The sequence below is a fragment of the Triticum urartu genome, chromosome 7, assembly GCF_003073215.2.
Source record: "Triticum urartu cultivar G1812 chromosome 7, Tu2.1, whole genome shotgun sequence".
NCBI lineage: Eukaryota > Viridiplantae > Streptophyta > Magnoliopsida > Poales > Poaceae > Triticum > Triticum urartu.
Genome location: NC_053028.1, coordinates 554,980,628 through 554,998,392, shown reverse-complemented (window position 1 = coordinate 554,998,392; position 17,765 = coordinate 554,980,628). Strand labels below are relative to the sequence as shown.

General features: G+C 49.9%; 1 long non-coding RNA gene across 3 annotated transcripts; it reads left to right on the top strand.

Annotated features, from left to right (window-relative positions):
* Positions 1–15,039: 15,039 nt before the first annotated feature.
* Positions 15,040–17,153, top strand: LOC125522221. Of its 3 annotated transcripts, none has more exons than XR_007289694.1 (3): positions 15,040–15,813; positions 16,435–16,522; positions 16,611–17,153. It is a non-coding gene; the product is annotated as an uncharacterized LOC125522221 (long non-coding RNA). The 3 variants fall into 3 exon arrangements; XR_007289695.1 differs by having other exon boundaries at positions 16,435–16,738; positions 16,898–17,153; XR_007289693.1 differs by having other exon boundaries at positions 16,435–17,153.
* Positions 17,154–17,765: the final 612 nt, after the last annotated feature.

Genomic DNA, 17,765 nt, shown 5'->3' with positions numbered 1-17,765 from the left:
TAGAAGAGAGTAGACTGAAGTCCTCCAAGTAGCATCGCATAGCATAACCCTAACCGATGATCCTCCCCTCGTCACCCTGTGAGAGAGCGATCACCGGTTGTATCTGGCACTTGGAAGGGTGTGTTTTATTAAGTATCTAGTTCTAGTTGTCATAAGGTCAAGGTACAACTCCAAGTCGTCCTGTTACCGAAGATCACGGCTATTCGAATAGATTAACTTCCCTGCAGGGGTGCACCACATAACCCAACACGCTCGATCCCATTTGGCCGGACACACTTTTCTGGGTCATGCCCGGCCTCGGAAGATCAACACGTTGCAACCCTACATAGGCACAACAGAGAGGTCAGCACGCCGGTCTAAATCCTATGGCGCAGGGGTCTGGGCCCATCGCCCTTTGCACACCTGCACGTTGCGAACGCGGCCGGCAGCAGACCTAGCCTAGTAGGCGTTCCAGTCCAATCCGGCGCGCGCCACTCAGTCGCTGACGTCACGAAGGCTTCGGCTGATACCATGACGTCGAGTGCCCATAACTGTCCCCACGTAGATGGTTAGTGCGTATAGGCCAGTGGCCAGACTCAGATCAAATACCAAGATCTCGTTAAGCGTGTTATTTTGAAATAAGCGCGAACACCGACCAGGGCCAGGCCCACCTCTCTACTGGGTGGTCTCAACCTGCCCTGTCGCTTCGCCACAAAGATCCACACAGAGGGCCGTCAGGAAAGTATGTCCTTCCAGGCCCCAATTCGTGAATCAACTGCGGGTACTCCTCGAGCCAACCCGACTTTAGTCATCACATGTATCATGTATAAAGTATATAGTATATACCCGTGATCACCTCCCGAGTGATCACGGCCCGATAGTATAGCATGGCAGACGGACAAGAATGTAGGGCCACTGATGATAAACTAGCATCCTATACTAAGCATTAGGATTGCAGGTAAAGGTAACAACAGTAGTAGCAAGGACAGGCTATGCATCAGGATAGGATTAACGGAAAGCAGTAACATGCTACACTACTCTAATGCAAGCAGTATAGAGAAGAGTAGGCGATATCTGGTGATCAAAGGGGGGGCTTGCCTGGTTGCTCTGGCAAGAGAGAGTGGTCGTCAACACCGTAGTCGTACTGGGTAGCAGCGGCGTCGGTCTCGGTGTCTAGCGAGAGAAGAGGGGGAAGAAACAATAAATATAATGCAAACAAATGCATGACGATGCATGACATGACAAAGCGTGGTGCTAGGTGTGCCCTAACGCGGTATGAGGTGGTACCGGTGAAGGGGGAAAACATCCGAGAAAGTATCCCCGGTGTTTCGCGTTTTCGGGCAGAGTAGTCGGAGGGGGAAAGTTACGAGTTCGATAGTTTAGGGAGGTGTGGCAGACGAACGGGTTGCGTATCCGGAATCGTCTCGTCGTTCTGAGCAACTTTCATGTACAAAGTATTTTCATCCGAGTTACAGATTAAAAGATATGATTTTCTAAAGATTAAATCATTTTCTGATTTTAATTATATATTTAATTCCAACGTTATCCAAAACAGTGTGTGGTGACGTAGGCATGACATCAGAGTGATGTCAGCAGGTCAACTGGTCGGTTGACCAGTCAAACCAGACAGGTGGGTCCAGCGGGACCCACATGTCATTGTTAGGGGCATTAACAGGGGGTTTAGACTAACTAAACAGGTTAATTAGAGGGTGGGACCCAGCAGTTAGTGAGAGAATAAGGTTTTAATTAGCTAACTATTTAGTTAACCAATTATTCTTTTTATTTCTTTCGTTTATTGAAGTGGGGCCTATAGGTCAGTGAGATAGGGGCGGCCCAGTCAGCAGTTGACCCAGTCAACGGGTCAACAGGGGGTCCTGGGCCCACCAGTCAGTGGCCCAGGTGGTGGGACCCGCGGTGCCAGGTCAGCAGGGTCGGCCCTCGCCGCCGGCGACCAAAAGCACGGCGCAGACCCACCGGAGTTCGCTGGAAATTGCGCACAGGGCACGGATCCGCGCGCGCCTGGGCTCGTTCAAACAAGCGCGCAGAGGCGCATCTAGTGGGGGCGGTGGCGTGGCCGGAGGAGGGCCACAGCGTCACCGGTGACGAGCGGGGCGGACGCCGGCGTTCGGCCGTGAGAGGGAAACGGCGCTGCGGCATGGCAGGGTACCCTAAACGGCCAGGAGGCCTCTACGGGCGCGTGCGAGCACGACAGGCATGAGCCCGGGACCAAATGGTCACCGGACGGCTGCCGGCGACGAGCGCGTGTGGCGACGCGTTCGGGCGCTCATCGAGCTAGGGGCTAGCGGCCACGGAGAAGCGCGAGCGGGCTGCGTTGGGTTCCTGGGGGCACCAGGAACAAGATGCCGTGCTCAGGCGAGCACGACGGAGAGTATGCCACGGCGGCGAGGCGATCCGCGGCGACGGGCTCTCGGGTACTTCGGCGGCAGCTGGCTAGGGTGCACGAGAGAGAGAGAGAGGAGGGAGCAGGGGCTCACCGAGCGGCGCACACGGTGGCCCTGGGGTTTAGTAGCTGCAGGGGCGCGGCCGGAGTCGGTGAAGAACGGCGGCGGAGTTTGTCGGAGCAGAGGAAGACGAAGGCGGCGTCGGGGCGTTGCGGTGGCTCCGGTCTCCAACGGGGGAGCACCAGTCGAAGCAGCGGACGACGGCGGCCCTTGGAGACACCGTGGGGCGGCGAGGTGGGCACGGTGGCCGTGGCTAGGCCGGAGCCATGGCGGCGGTGGCGCTCGGTTACGGAGGGGAACGAGGGGGGAGCGCGGTGGATCTGAGGGGGAAGGCGCGGGGACCGAGGGGAGAGTGGGGCGAGTGGGAGGAGAGACCGAGGGGGCGCGGCGTGGCGACCTTATCCCCTCGTCATCGCCGGCGAGAGGGTGCGGTGGGGACGCGCCCCTGTTCCGACCCGGGTCGGGGGAACAGGGAAGGGAGGCGGCAGGGGGAGGCGGGCCGGTTCGGCCGGATGGGCCAGGTGGGTTAGCTGGGCCAGATGGCCCAGGGGGTTTGGGGGGTTTTCCTTTCTCTTTCTTTTTTTCTTTTCTGTTTTATTTCATTTTAAAAGTATTTAGTCTTTTACTAAAAATGTGTTTTCTGCACCATAATTACCTTTGTAATATTTGGCGTCCACTGAACATTTTTGTTTCAATTTTGAAAACTTTTATTGTCGACCTTAATTTTAAGTTTGAATTTGACGCGTTTTCGAATTATCCCGAGATTAGTAACAGTAATCGCAGATGACATGGCATCATTAGGAGAGTTTTACTTTAGCCAAATTATCCGGGCGTTACAAATCTCCTCCACTACAAGAAATCTCGTCCCGAGATTTAGGAGGTAGAAGGAAACAGTGCGGGGTATTCATCACGCAGGCGGTCCTCGCGTTCCCAAGTGGCTTCGTCTTCAGAGTGATTCGACCACTGGACTTTGAGGAATTTGATCGCCTTCTGACGTGTGCGGCGTTCAGCTTGGTCAAGAATGCGGACCGGATGCTCTTTATAAGAGAGGTCCTGTTGCAATTCGAGCACTTCATGATCCACCGCTCGGATTGGATCCTTGAAGCAACGGCGGAGTTGTGACACATGGAACACATCATGAACCTGTGAAAGGTTCGGCGGAAGCTCCAGTTGATATGCCACTTTTCCACGCCTTTCGAGAATAGTAAAGGGACCGATATAGCGAGGAGCTAGCTTGCCCTTGATCCCGAAGCGGTGAGCACCCTTCATTGGTGTAACTCGAAGATAAGCCTTTTCGCCAGGTTGATAGACCATGTCCTGGTGATGACGGTCATACTGACTTTTCTGACGTGACTGAGCAGTCTTGAGATTCTCGCGAATAATGCGAACTTGTTCTTCGGCCTGTTGGATAATATCCGGACCGAAGAGTGGACGTTCCCCAGTTTCTGACCAGTTCAGAGGGGTTCGACACTTTCGTCCATATAACACTTCGAAGGGGGACATCTTCAGACTAGCTTGATAGCTATTATTATAAGAGAACTCGGCATATGGAAGAGATTCCTCCCATTTCTTGCCGAATGAGATTACACAAGCTCGAAGCATGTCTTCGAGAACTTGGTTGACACGTTCAACCTGTCCTTGCGACTGAGGATGAAACGCAGTACTGACCGACAGATGAGTTCCCATAGCTTCTTGGAAACTCGCCCAAAACCTTGAAGTGAATAAGCTGCCATGGTCTGAACTGATAACCAGTGGGATACCGTGAAGTGAAACAATTCTGGCCATGTAGAGAGTAGCAAGCTGACTAGCAGTGATTGTCTCTTTGACCGCCAGAAAATGGGCAACTTTGGAAAGTCGGTCAATGACGACAAGAATAGCATCATTACCTTTCTGCGATTTGGGAAATCCAGTGACGAAGTCCATTTCAACATGGTCCCACTTCCATTCAGGAATAGAGATAGGTTGCAGTGTTCCAGCAGGCTTTTGATGCTCTGCTTTGATACGGCGACAAACGTCACACTCAACAACATAACGAGCAATGTCCTGCTTCATATTAGACCACCAGAATCTTTGACGAATATCCTGGTACATCTTTGTACTACCAGGATGGATGGACAGAGGCGTATCATGAGCTTCTTGCATAACCCTTTTAGTCTTATCCAGGTTTTTCTTCGAACATGGTACCACTAGGCGGCCTTTGAAATACAAGGCGCCATCGTCGGCGACAGTGAAGAATGAGGGCTTTCCTTCTGCTAGATGGCGTTTAATCTTATGGACTTCAGAGTCATAACCTTGAATAGTCTTTATACCAGCTACGAGATCTGGTACGACAGCCAGGGTATTTAGAGAACCCTTAGTAACAACAAGAAGATTCATCTTGCGGAACTCCGGGGGAGGGGGAGCGAGTGCTCCAGGAGGAACAATATGGAGGTTCAGCTTTCTAAATTCTTCGACAAGCGAGGGCTGAACTTTGTGAACCTGGAGGTGGTTGCAGTAAGAATTGCGGCTCAAGGCATCAGCCATTACATTAGCCTTGCCGGGGGTATAGGATATACCCACGTCAAAGTCTGCAACAGTCTCCATCCATCTCTGCTGGCGGAGGTTCAGATCTGGCTGAGTAAACAGATACTTCAGACTTTGGTGGTCGGTGAAGATCTCGCAACGATTACCGAGAAGGTAATGTCGCCACTGCTTCAGTGCATGAATGACAGCAGCAAGCTCGAGGTCGTGAACTGGGTAGTTTTCTTCGTGAGGGCGCAGTTGACGAGAGGCATAAGCAACCACTCTGCGCTCTTGCATTAGGACACAGCCTAATCCTTGACGGGAAGCGTCGCAGTAAATGACGAAGTCCTTCTTAGTATCAGGTGGAGCAAGCACGGGGGCAGAGGTTAACTTGTCTTTGAGCGTCTGAAAACTTTCCTGACACTTGTCTGTCCATTAGAACTTGACACCCTTATGCAACAGATTAGTCAGAGGCCTGGCAATCTTGGAGAAGTTCTCGACGAATCGACGGCAATAGCTGGCAAGACCGAGAAAACTTCGGACTTGCTTGACGTTCTTCGGAGGAGTCCAACCGAGAATAGCCTGAACTCGTTCAGGGTTGACGGCAATACCATCCTTGGAGATGACATGCCCAAGATAGGTTACTTCGGGGAGCCAGAATTCACACTTGGAATACTTAGCATACAGTTGATGTTCTCGAAGCTTCTCCAGCACAAGACGCAAATGTCCAGTATGTTCTTCCTCGTTCTTGGAAAATACAAGGATATCGTCCAGATAAACCACGACGAACTTGTCGAGGTAATCCATGAGTATATAATTCATCAGACGAGAGAAGGTGGCGGGAGCATTCGTTAAGCCGAATGACATGACGGTGTACTCGTATGACCCATACCGAGTCACGAAGGCGGTTTTCGGGATGTCCTCCTCACGAACACGGATCTGGTGGTAACCCAACCTCAAGTCAAGTTTGGAGAACACTGATGAGCCAGCCAGTTGATCATAAAGATCATTGATCCGAGGAAGAGGGTATTTATTCTGAATGGTAGCTTGGTTTATAGGACGGTAGTCTTGGACTAATCGATTTGTCCCATCCTTCTTCTTAACAAAGAGAGAAGGTGCTCCCCAAGGAGAGCAACTTGGGAGAATGAAACCTTTGACAAGAGATTTGTCGATTTCCTCCTTAAGCTCAATGAGTTCATGCGGCGGCATCTTGTAGGGTCGTTTAGCTATAGGGGTAGTGCCGGGTTTCAAGTCGATGATGAATTCGACAGCTCTAGCAGGGGGAATCCCCGGAAGTTCTTCTGGGAAGACATCTTGGAATTCACGAACGACGGGAATGTTTTCAATTCCCTCGAGTGGTGCAGTGTTCAACGCATTCAAGGCATAAAGACGTGCCTCGGCATTCTGAACTAGATGAGCTTGGTAAGCAATTATTTCATCAGAAGGGTGTAGCAGATGGACAACCTTAGTGGCGCAAACTATAGAAGCAGTATGCGCTTTCAACCAATCCATTCCCAGAATGAGGTCAATGCTACAGGACTTTAGTACGATGGGGGAGGCAAGGAATTCCAGTCCTTCAATTTCAACGGGAACGTTGTGACTAACCATAGAGGTTTGACACTGGCCCGCAGGAGTGTGTACCACAATCGCAGTGTTCATCTCTTCGTATTTAATGCCATGCATGAATGCAAACTCAGCTGATAAGAATGAATGTGATGCTCCTGTATCAAATAAAACAGATGCTGGTATGGAATTTACGAGGAGTGTACCCATCACGGTAGCAGGATGGTCTAGAACTTCATTGAGATCAACGTGGTTGGCATGAACACGACCATAAGACTTGGTACTGTTGTTGCGGGGCTGGTTGCTTCCACGGCCAGTTGCTGGAAGGGCCAGTTGATTCTGGTTCTGGTTGCATTCCCTAGCACGGTGCCCTGGTTGCCCACACCTGAAGCACAATCCATTATTGGGAGTGGGAACAGGAGCTTGTGGTGGTGGAGCTGGAAGTCTTGGCTGCCTAGTTGGAGGAGCAGGCAGACGAGGTGCAGCATATGTCTGCCTTGGGGTGGGTGCATTCGGCTGGTACATGCTGTTGGGAATCCATATCTTGCGCTTCTGCGAGGACGAGCCCGAAGAAGAGCCCGTGTCACCGTTGCGCCTGTGAGAGCCCTGGTATTCCTGCAGACCAGTTTCGACATTGATGGCCTTGTTCACCAGGGTGGCGAAATCAGCAAAGTCATGCACTAGAAGTGCGAGCTTGATGTCAGCTTGAAGGCCATCACGGAACTTCTCCTGTCTGCGTGCATCAGTTGCAATGTCTTCTTCAGCATAGCGGGACAAGTCAAGAAACTCCCGCTGATAAGCTTCAACAGTCTTGTTGCCTTGGGTGAGGTTGCGAAACTCGCGTTTCTTATGGTCCATGACTCCCTGAGGAATGAAGCGAGCACGGAAGGCAGCTTGGAAGTCTGGCCAGGTGATGATTGTTCCAGCTGGCAGAGTAGGCCTGTGGCTGTCCCACCATTGAGCTGCGGGTCCTTTCAGGAAGAAGGAAGCAAAGGTGACATAGTTGGTAGGGGCTACATCAGCAGACTCCATCTCATAGGTGATGTCACGGAGCCAGTCATCAGCATCTAGAGGCTGAGTTGAGCTGCGGTACACGGTTGGGTTGAGGCGCATGAAATCCTGCAGTCACTTGGGTTGGCTGCTGGTTCATATTGGGGCGAGGAAACTGAGCCATAATATTCTCCATGAACTGACGATTCAGCTCAAACTGTTGCATCATCCCAGCCATGTACTCAGGCGGTGGTGGGGCGTTGCCACCACGACCACGACCACCTGGTCTAACCATCCTGCTAATATTTAACAGGGGTAGTTCAGCATTGAGAAATTTGCAAAAAACAAGAATCATTCATGATGAAACATGCACAACGAAAGCAGCACGATAAATACTACATAGTAGTCGGCATATCTTACAAAAGAGATCATGCATAGAGTTCGTTACACAGAGTTCGGTACATAGGTTAAGACATCATAGGCGGCACACAGGCTCGCGGCGAATGCATCTAACACTAACAAGCAAGTCTACATCAGTCCCACGCGGTACTGCGGAGGTAGGTGTAGCCCGACAGCTGGTAGTGACACGAAGGGAAGACCTCCACGCGAGTAGCCTGGGGTCTGCGGATACTCTGGTGCGGAACCCGATGCGCAGGTGGCAGGAGAGGACCAAGTGCAGGAGAGTAGCCTCCCACATCTGGCCAGCCGACGCCCTGGGGCATCACGGTCCTGGCAGGGTAGATCGCAGAACGCGACAGATCACCAGATCGGACAGAGGGGTGCAACAGCGTTAGAGCACGATACAGGTGCTGACGGGTGGTGTACAACTCGTGGCGAAGAGCTCGGTTAGCTCTATCCAGCCCATCAGCATGCAGAACCAGGTTCTGATGGTAGAAGGGCTCTCGGGTGACAGTGGAGTAGGCCGCAGTGTAGTATCCCTCCGCACCAACATCGGATGCGATAGCAATGTGCCTGAAGAGGGAGGTGTCCAACTCCTGATACTCTCCACGAAGACGTGTCAGAGCAGCATAAGCAGCATCGTGGACCGCCATATCGATAGTCACTCCAACACCATGAGCAGTGTGCAGCACAGTAGAGGAGTCATACTCCCGAGAGTAGAGGTGGCCGATGGCACGGTACTGCTCCTGGTTGAAGTCCTGATACTCCTCATAGACGGTGTACTCAGGGTGCCAGCGATAACCCAGATAGGTCATCATCTCAACCAACACAGCAGGTGATCCTGAGGCACCAATGGCCGTCGTGTGGCGCACGACCAGCCTCGTGGGTTCCATCTGAAAACAAAGATGTTTTCACAGGAGTCAAACGGCAATGTGGATAATGTTCAAATACTACTCTAAAGAATAACTAGGGCTTATCCAAATTTGGGGTGAACATGGTCCAGGATCCTAGTGTTAGAGTTAGTAAAATCGTTTAACCCGAGTAGGAGAGAGTTCAGAGACCCAGAGTAAGGATCGAGGAGTAAAAGATCCTAATACCACCCAGATGGCGACGTGGGCCCGTACGGCAAACAACCATGTTAGTAAAAGTTTTTATAATGTCTAGACTCAACTTCGGCCAAGGAGTGTGGAAGGGGGATTCCTACAGGCAGTCGGCTTTGATACCAACTTGTGGCGCCCCCGATTTGACCGTACACTAATCATGCACGCAAATGTGTATGATCAAGATCAAGGACTCATGGGTAGATATCACAACACAACTCTACAAATAAAATAAGTCATACAAGCATCATATTACAAGCCAGGGGCCTCGAGGGCTCGAATACAAGAGCTCGATCATAGATGAGTCAGCAGAAGCAACAATATCTGAGTATAGACATAAGTTAAACAAGTTGCCATAAGATGGCTAGCACAAACTGGGATACAGATTGAAAGAGGCGCAAGCCTCCTCCCTGGGATCCTCCTAACTACTCATGGTTATCGTCAGCGGGCAGCACGTAGTAGTAGGCACCTCCGGTGTAGTAGGAGTCGTCGTCGACGGTGGCGTCTGGCTCCTGGGCTCCAACATCTGGTTGCAACAACCAGGTAGAAGGGATAGAGGGAAAGGAAGGAGAAAGCAACCGTGAGTACTCATCCAAAGTACTCGCAAGCAAGGAGCTACACTACATATGCATGGGTAAATGTGTAAAGGGCCATATCGATGGACTGAACTGCAGAAAGCCAGAATAAGAGGGGGATAGCTAATCCTGTCGAAGACTGCGCTTCTGGCCACCTCCATCTTGCAGCATGTAGAAGAGAGTAGACTGAAGTCCTCCAAGTAGCATCGCATAGCATAACCCTAACCGATGATCCTCCCCTCGTTGCCCTGTGAGAGAGCAATCACCCGTTGTATCTGGCACTTGGAAGGGTGTGTTTTATTAAGTAACCGGTTCTAGTTGTCATAAGGTCAAGGTACAACTCCAAGTCATCCTGTTACCGAAGATCACGGCTATTCGAATAGATTAACTTCCCTGCAGGGGTGCACCACATAACCCAACATGCTCGATCCCATTTGGCCGGACACACTTTTCTGGGTCATGCCCGGCCTCGGAAGATCAACATGTCGTAGCCCTACTTAGGCACAACAAGAGGTCAGCACGCCGGTCTAAATCCTATGGCGCAGGGGTCTGGGCCCATCGCCCTTTGCACACCTGCACATTGCGAACGCGGCCGGAAGCAGACCTAGCCTAGTAGGCGTTCCAGTCCAATCCGGCGCGCGCCACTCAGTCGCTGACGTCACGAAGGCTTCGGCTGATACCACGACGTCGAGTGCCCATAACTGTCCCCGCGTAGATGGTTAGTGCGTATAGGCCAGTGGCCAGACTCAGATCAAATACCAAGATCTCGTTAAGCGTGTTATTTTGAAATAACCGCGAACGCCGACCAGGGCCAGGCCCACCTCTCTACTAGGTGGTCTCAACCTGCCCTGTCGCTTCGCCACAAAGATCCACACAGAGGGCCGTCGGGAAAGTATGTCCTTCCAGCCCCCAATTCGTGAATCAACTACGGGTACTCCTCGAGCCAACCCGACTTTGGTCATCACATGTATCATGTATAAAGTATATAGTATATATCCGTGATCACCTCCCGAGTGATCACGGCCCGATAGTATAGCATGGCAGATGGACAAGAATGTAGGGCCAATGATGATAAACTAGCATCCTATACTAAGCATTAGGATTGCAGGTAAAGGTAACAACAGTAGTAGCAAGGACAGGCTATGCATCAGGATAGGATGAACGAAAAGCAGTAACATGCTACACTACTCTAATGCAAGCAGTATAGAGAAGAGTAGGCGATATCTGGTGATCAAAGGGGGGGGGGCTTGCCTGGTTGCTCTGGCAAGAGAGAGGGGTCGTCAACACCGTAGTCGTACTGGGTAGCAGCGGCGTCGGTCTCGGTGTCTAGCGAGAGAAGAGGGGGAAGAAACAATAAATATAATGCAAACAAATGCATGACGATGCATGACATGACAAAGCATGGTGCTAGGTGTGCCCTAAAGCGGTATGAGGTGGTACCAGTGAAGGGGGAAAACATCCGGGAAAGTATCCCCGGTGTTTCGCGTTTTCGGGCAGAGTAGTCGGAGGGGGAAAGTTACGAGTTCGATAGGTTAGGGAGGTGTGGCGGACGAACGGGTTGCGTATCCGGAATCGTCTCGTCGTTCTGAGCAACTTTCATGTACAAAGTATTTTCATCCGAGTTACGGATTAAAAGATATGATTTTCTAAAGATTTAAATCATTTTCTGATTTTAATTATATATTTAATTCGAACATTATCCAAAACAGTGTGTGGTGACGTAGGCATGACATCAGAGTGATGTCAGCAGGTCAACTGGTCGGTTGACCAGTCAAACCAGACAGGTGGGTCCAGTGGGACCCACATGTCATTGTCAGGGGCATTAACAGGGGGTTTAGACTAACTAAACAGGTTAATTAGAGGGTGGGACCCAGCAGTTAGTGAGAGAATAGGGTTTTAATTAGCTAACTATTTAGTTAACCAATTATTCTTTTTATTTATTTCGTTTATTGAAGTGGGGCCTATAGGTCAGTGAGATAGGGGCGGCCCAGTCAGCAGTTGACCCAGTCAACAGGTCAACAGGGGGCCCTGGGCCCACCAGTCAGTGGCCCAGGTGGTGGGACCCGCGGTGCCAGGTCAGCAGGGTCGGCCCTCGCCGCCGGCGACCAAAAGCACGGCGCAGACCCACCGGAGTTCGCTGGAAATTGCGCACAGGGCACGGATCCGCGCGCGCCTGGGCTCGTTCAAACAAGCGCGCAGAGGCGCATCTAGTGGGGGCGGTGGCGTGGCCGGAGGAGGGCCGCAGCGTCACCGGTGACGAGCGGGGCGGACGCCGGCATTCGGCCGCGAGAGGGAAACGGCGCTGCGGCACGGTAGCAAGTACCCTAAACAGCCAGGAGGCCTCTACGGGCGCGTGCGAGCACGACAGGCATGAGCCCGGGACCAAATGGTCACCGGACGGCTGCCGGCGACGGGCGCGTGCGGCGATGCGTTCGGGCGTTCATCGAGCTAGGGGCTAGCGGCCACGGAGCAGTGCGCGAGCGGGTGCGTTGGGTTCCTGGGGGCACCAGGAACAAGATGCCGTGCTCAGGCAAGCACGACGGAGAGTATGGCCACGGCGGCAAGGCGATCCGCGGCGACGGGCTCTCGGGTACTTCGGCGGCAGCTGGCTAGGGCGCACGAGAGAGAGAGAGGAGGGAGCAGGGGCTCACCGAGCGGCGCACACGGTGGCCCTTGGGGGTTTAGTAGCTGCAGGGGCGCGGCCGGAGTCGGTGAAGAACGGCGGCGGAGTTTGTCGGAGCAGAGGAAGACGAAGGCGGCGTCGGGGCATTGTGGTGGCTCCGGTCTCCAACGGGGAGCACCAGTCGAAGCAGCGGACGACGGCGGCCCTTGGAGACACCGTGGGGCGGCGAGGTGGGCACGGTGGCCATGGCTAGGCCGGAGCCATGGTGGCGGTGGCGCTCGGTTACGGAGGGGAAGGAGGGGGAGCGCGGTGGATCTAAGGGGGAAGGCGCGGGGACCGAGGGGAGAGTGGGGCGAGTGGGAGGAGAGACCGAGGGGGCGCGGCGTGGCGACCTTATCCCCTCGTCGTCACCGGCGAGAGGGTGAGGCGGGGACGCGCCCCTGTTCCGACCCGGGTCGGGGGAACAGGGAAGGGAGGCGGCAGGGGGAGGCGGGCCGGTTCGGCCGGATGGGCCAGGTGGGTTAGCTGGGCCAGATGGCCCAGGGGGGTTTGGGGGGTTTTCCTTTCTCTTTCTTTTTTTCTTTTCTGTTTTATTTCATTTTAAAGTATTTAGTCTTTTACTAAAAATGTGTTTTCTGCACCATAATTACCTTTGTAATATTTGGCGTCCACCGAACATTTTTGTTTCAATTTTGAAAACTTTTATTGTCGACCTTAATTTTAAGTTTGAATTTGACGCGTTTTCGAATTATCCCGAGATTTGTAACAGTAATCGCAGATGACATGGTATCATTAGGGGAGTTTTACTGTAGCCAAATTATCCGGGCGTTACACCATAGCCTCTTCGATAATGTGTGAGTAGTTTACCACAGACCTTCGGTTCCATAGTTATTAGCTATATGGATTTCTCTCTCTCTCTCTCTTTGGATCTCAATACAAAGTTCTCCTCGATTCTCTTGGAGATCTATTTGATGTAATTCTTTTTGTGGTGTGTTTGTCGAGATTCGATGAATTGTGGATTTATGATCAGGATTATCTATGAACAATATTTGATTCTTCTCTGAATTCTTTTGTGCATGATTTAAATATCTTTGCAAGTCTCTTCGAATTATCAGTTTGTTTTGGCCTACTAGATTGCAATGGGAGAAGTGCTTGGCTTTGGGTTCAATCTTGTGGTGTCTTTTCCCAGTGACAGCAGGGGCAGCAAGGCATGTATTGTATTATTGCCATCGAGGATAAAAATATGGGGTTTATACCATATTGCTTGAGTTTATCCCTCTACATCATGTCATCTTGCCTAATGCATTACTCTGTTCTTATGAACTTAATACTCTAGATGCATGCTGGATAGCGGTCGATGTGTGGAGTAATAGTAGTAGATGCAGAATCGTTTCGGTCTACTTGTCGCAGACGTGATGCCTATATACATGATCATGCCTAGATATTCTCATAATTATGCACTTTTCTATCAATTGCTCGACAGTAATTTGTTCACCCACCGTAATACTTATGCTATCTTGAGAGAAGCCACTAGTGAAACCTATGGCCCCCGGGTCTATCTTCCATCATATTATTTTCATATCAACTTGCTATTTCTATTACCATTTATTTTTCAATCTTTATTTTCCAATCTATATCATAAAAATACCAAAAATATTTATCATATTATCTCTATCAGATCTCACTTTCGTAAGTGACCATGAAGGGATTGACAACCCCTTTATCGCGTTGGTTGCGAGGTTCTTGTTTGTTTGTGCAGGTACTAGGTGACTTGTGTGTTATCTCCTACTGGATTGATATCTTGGTTCTCAAAAACTAAGGGGAAATACTTACGCTACTATGCCGCATCACCCTTTCCTCTTCAAGGGAAAACCAATGCATGCTCAAGAGGTAGCAAGAAGGATTTCTGGCGCCGTTGCCGGGGAGGTTGCATGAAGTCAAGACATACCAAGCACCCATCACAAACTCTTATCCATCGCATTACATTATTTGCCATTTGCCTCTCATTTTCTTCTCCCCCACTTCACCCTTGCCGTTTTATTCGCCCTCTTTTCCGTTCGCCTCTTCAAGGAAAACCAATGCATGCTCAAGAGGTAGCAAGAAGGATTTCTGGCGCCGTTGCCGGGGAGGTTGCATCAAGTCAAGACATACCAAGTACCCATCACAAACTCTTATCCATCGCATTACATTATTTGCCATTTGCCTCTCATTTTCCTCTCCCCCACTTCACCCTTGCCGTTTTATTCGCCCTTTTTTCCATTCGCCTCTTTTTGCTTGCCTCTTGCTGCCATCATGCCTGAAATTGGGGAGGTTATCATTGATAAGGATAGTGGTAATAACATGGAAAACTTTGATACTTTTGTTGATCCTGATGAAGAACCCACTATTTTACAAACTAAAAAGTTTCGGATTGGTAGTGGTAATATTATTGGAAAAGGAGTTATTCAAGATTTCTTTACTTGTGTCGGTGCTTTGCCCACCATGAGCGGGTCTATTCTTCAGAAAACTAGTAGTCTTGCGGATGCTATATCGTTGCTCGTTGTTGAACTTGAAAGACAATTTATCCATATGCATCCTTGCATACAGAGGATCTTTCTAGAATTTTCTAATATTAAGCATTCTTCTGTTAAGCGAGCGGCTACCATCTTTTTAGCTCATGAGTTCAGATTTATCTACTACCACTATAAAAGGAAGAGAAGGGCAGATCCAAACAATCAGATCCATCCATCATCAAAATCTAATGGTCCTTAATCATTCTGTGTTTAGCGCTACCAACCACGCTAATCTGCCCCGCAGTAAAAAGAAAACCGCCCGCACGACCTCCTCATTCTCCTCTTGTACGACCTCCTCCTCCTCCAGTGCTGTTCGCCTCCTGCAGCCGCGTCCTTCACCGCAGCCCTTCACCGCTGCGTCGCGTCGCCGGAGCCACAGGAAGCCTCCGCGGGTCGCCGGGAGCCCGCCCCCGCCGCGGGTCGTTGGGAGCCTCCCCAGCAGCGGGAGCCCGCCCCCGCCGTGGGTCACCGCCTCCCCAGCCGCGGGAGCCCGCCCCCGCCGCGGGTCGCCGCCTCCCCAGCCGCGGGAACCCGCCCCCGCCGCGGGTCGCTGCCTCCCCAGCGGGATGCTCCTGTACTCCTGATTCTCCAATCTACATTGGCTTAATACAACATAGGAATTCAGGAGAAGGTCAAAAGAGATTGGTACCAGGCTTTGTGCCACTGCCCACTTTCCCTGATTGCTAAATTTATTTTATGCTTCTGTCGACATTACAACAGCCAACAAATCAGGGAACCAATCCAGCTTCAAGCTCCAGGTGCTTTTCTTTCAGGATCATGCGTAATTAATAAATTGTTTCCTATTATCCTTAATAGGATGCTATTTTATGCTGATCAAAGTTAGTACTAACACATAACTTTGGTAGTCCGCAGAACCAAAATCCTTTGACCTGATCTCTTTGCAGGTGAAAATTTATATTTTACTACGCAGATGTAGAGTTGGCTTTTGTATAAGGAAATAAGATTCAAGAAATAAGCAACTTAAACACAGCAATTGAAGATTTCCAAGTCAGATTTACCAACTTCAATAGAGAATTGGCTTTTGTAGAAGGAAATATGATTCGAGAGGTAACCAACTGAAGATTTCCAAGTCAGATTTCTACATGCCTAATAAGTGCATTTTATTTTTCCACTACTTCCAAGTCAGTTTGACCATGTTCAGTTGAGAACCAACCATGCTTGTACGGAGGAAAAATTGAGCAAGTACTGTTTTTGTGTGTACATTTTTTTCTGACAGAATCATATATGTCCAAATATATATCCTCCTCCCCTCACGTCACATACCTATATGATTACAAGTATCACATACCAATATATGTTAGAAAGTGAGCTTTGAAATCTGCACTGATCTTCACAATCATGTCATCTGGTAGAAGTCTATTGAATTTCAATTATATTTTGCTGTATGTTATCCGTGATGTAAGTGCAGATAGGAAGTTCCATTTTTTTAAATGCATCACAAGGAGGATGGTCACCAATGATTTGACATGATAAGATGTTTACATAATTATTTGTGGCCATTTGACATGATAGGATGTTTTTGAAGTATGAAAAACTATGACATTAGCAATACTTTTATTTACATATATTCGTATATCGTTATATACTTTGGCTTGTGGAAACTAGGAATTGCTTTCGACTAACATGTAATGGAATTTCTGAGAGGGGAGATCTGCATCTATGTTACAGGGATCAGACGGGAGAAATAGAGAAGGACAAACGATTTCTACAGGAGGAGCAGTAGTCCTTGCATGTAGACACCCTCCTGTTCTCCCAGGTAACACCATGGAATCCCATCGTCTAATTTTGGTCGCTCTTGTGAGTCTTTATTCCAATCATATCCGGCAACCATGTCATGGATTCAGGGTAGTGTGTGGGATTTCCAGTAGAAGAGTAGCTACTCACAAGCTTGATGCCGCAAAGGCATCTTCCTACTCTTCTGAGAACTTCCACCAATAAGCTCCACGCGCTCCTGCACCTTCTTATGAGTCAGGTTAAAAATATGTGGTTTCGTGCTTTTACTACATCTTTGGTGCAGCTTTCGTGCTTTTGCCTTTACTACATCCATGTTTGTGCTTTTCCCTTTACTACATCCTTTTAAAAATATGTGGTTTCGTGCTTTTACTACATCCATGTTCAGTGTGTTATGCAGATGTAAAAAGCCATTCAGGTTCTGCATCCTGCCTAGAAGGTTCTTTGTTATGATGCAAGAGGAATTCCTTTCTTATTGACCCTTCAAGTGGGAGTCTTTTAGAGGCAGCTTTCATGCTTTTGCCTTCTACTGGAACTCCATGCAGATTCTGAGTTCAAGGGGTGTATTTGGCCTTCAGAAATAAAGAACTTTATTATGGTTCTTGATAAAAGAAATATGGACTTCCAAATAGCTTAAAGGTTATCGATTATATGCAGCAAGGCCATTTGATTAAGTTGGCTCTTTCTTGACACCATTTTCTATGCAAGCTATTTGAATACATATTTTGCAAGACAAAGTACAGAAGTGTGTTTGGGTGAGGCCCAGATTAAATGTCGGGACCCCGATTCTAAGTCACACCGATCTAGCATGTAACACCTCATATCACTTTGCTGCCTCACGCACGGTATTCCCACGGGTGTCGCCTTACCATGGCCCGGGACCGTTTGCGCCTTTTGGCTCACGTATATGATAGTATAGCTAGCATCCATATGACAGAGAACCCGGGCCGACATGACTAGTCGTGAACCCAAAGTGGCACTGACTTACAGGGACAGGCATACATGAAACAACATCGAGCATGTCGGTCATCAACGTGTGAATCCGGGCTGTAGCAACTGGGCTAACAGGACTCCGGTGAACTGGGCTGTAGCAGGCTAGCAGGACTCCGGAAGTCACCGCGTGACATTTCCCCGAAGGGACAGACACATGAACGAAGTGAATCACATGCCGGCCAGTCTAAGTGTTCCGGTGCAGTAGTGCTGGGCTAGCAGGACTCCGGTGAACCGGGCTGTAGCAGGCTAGCAGGACTCTGGAAGTCACCGCGTGA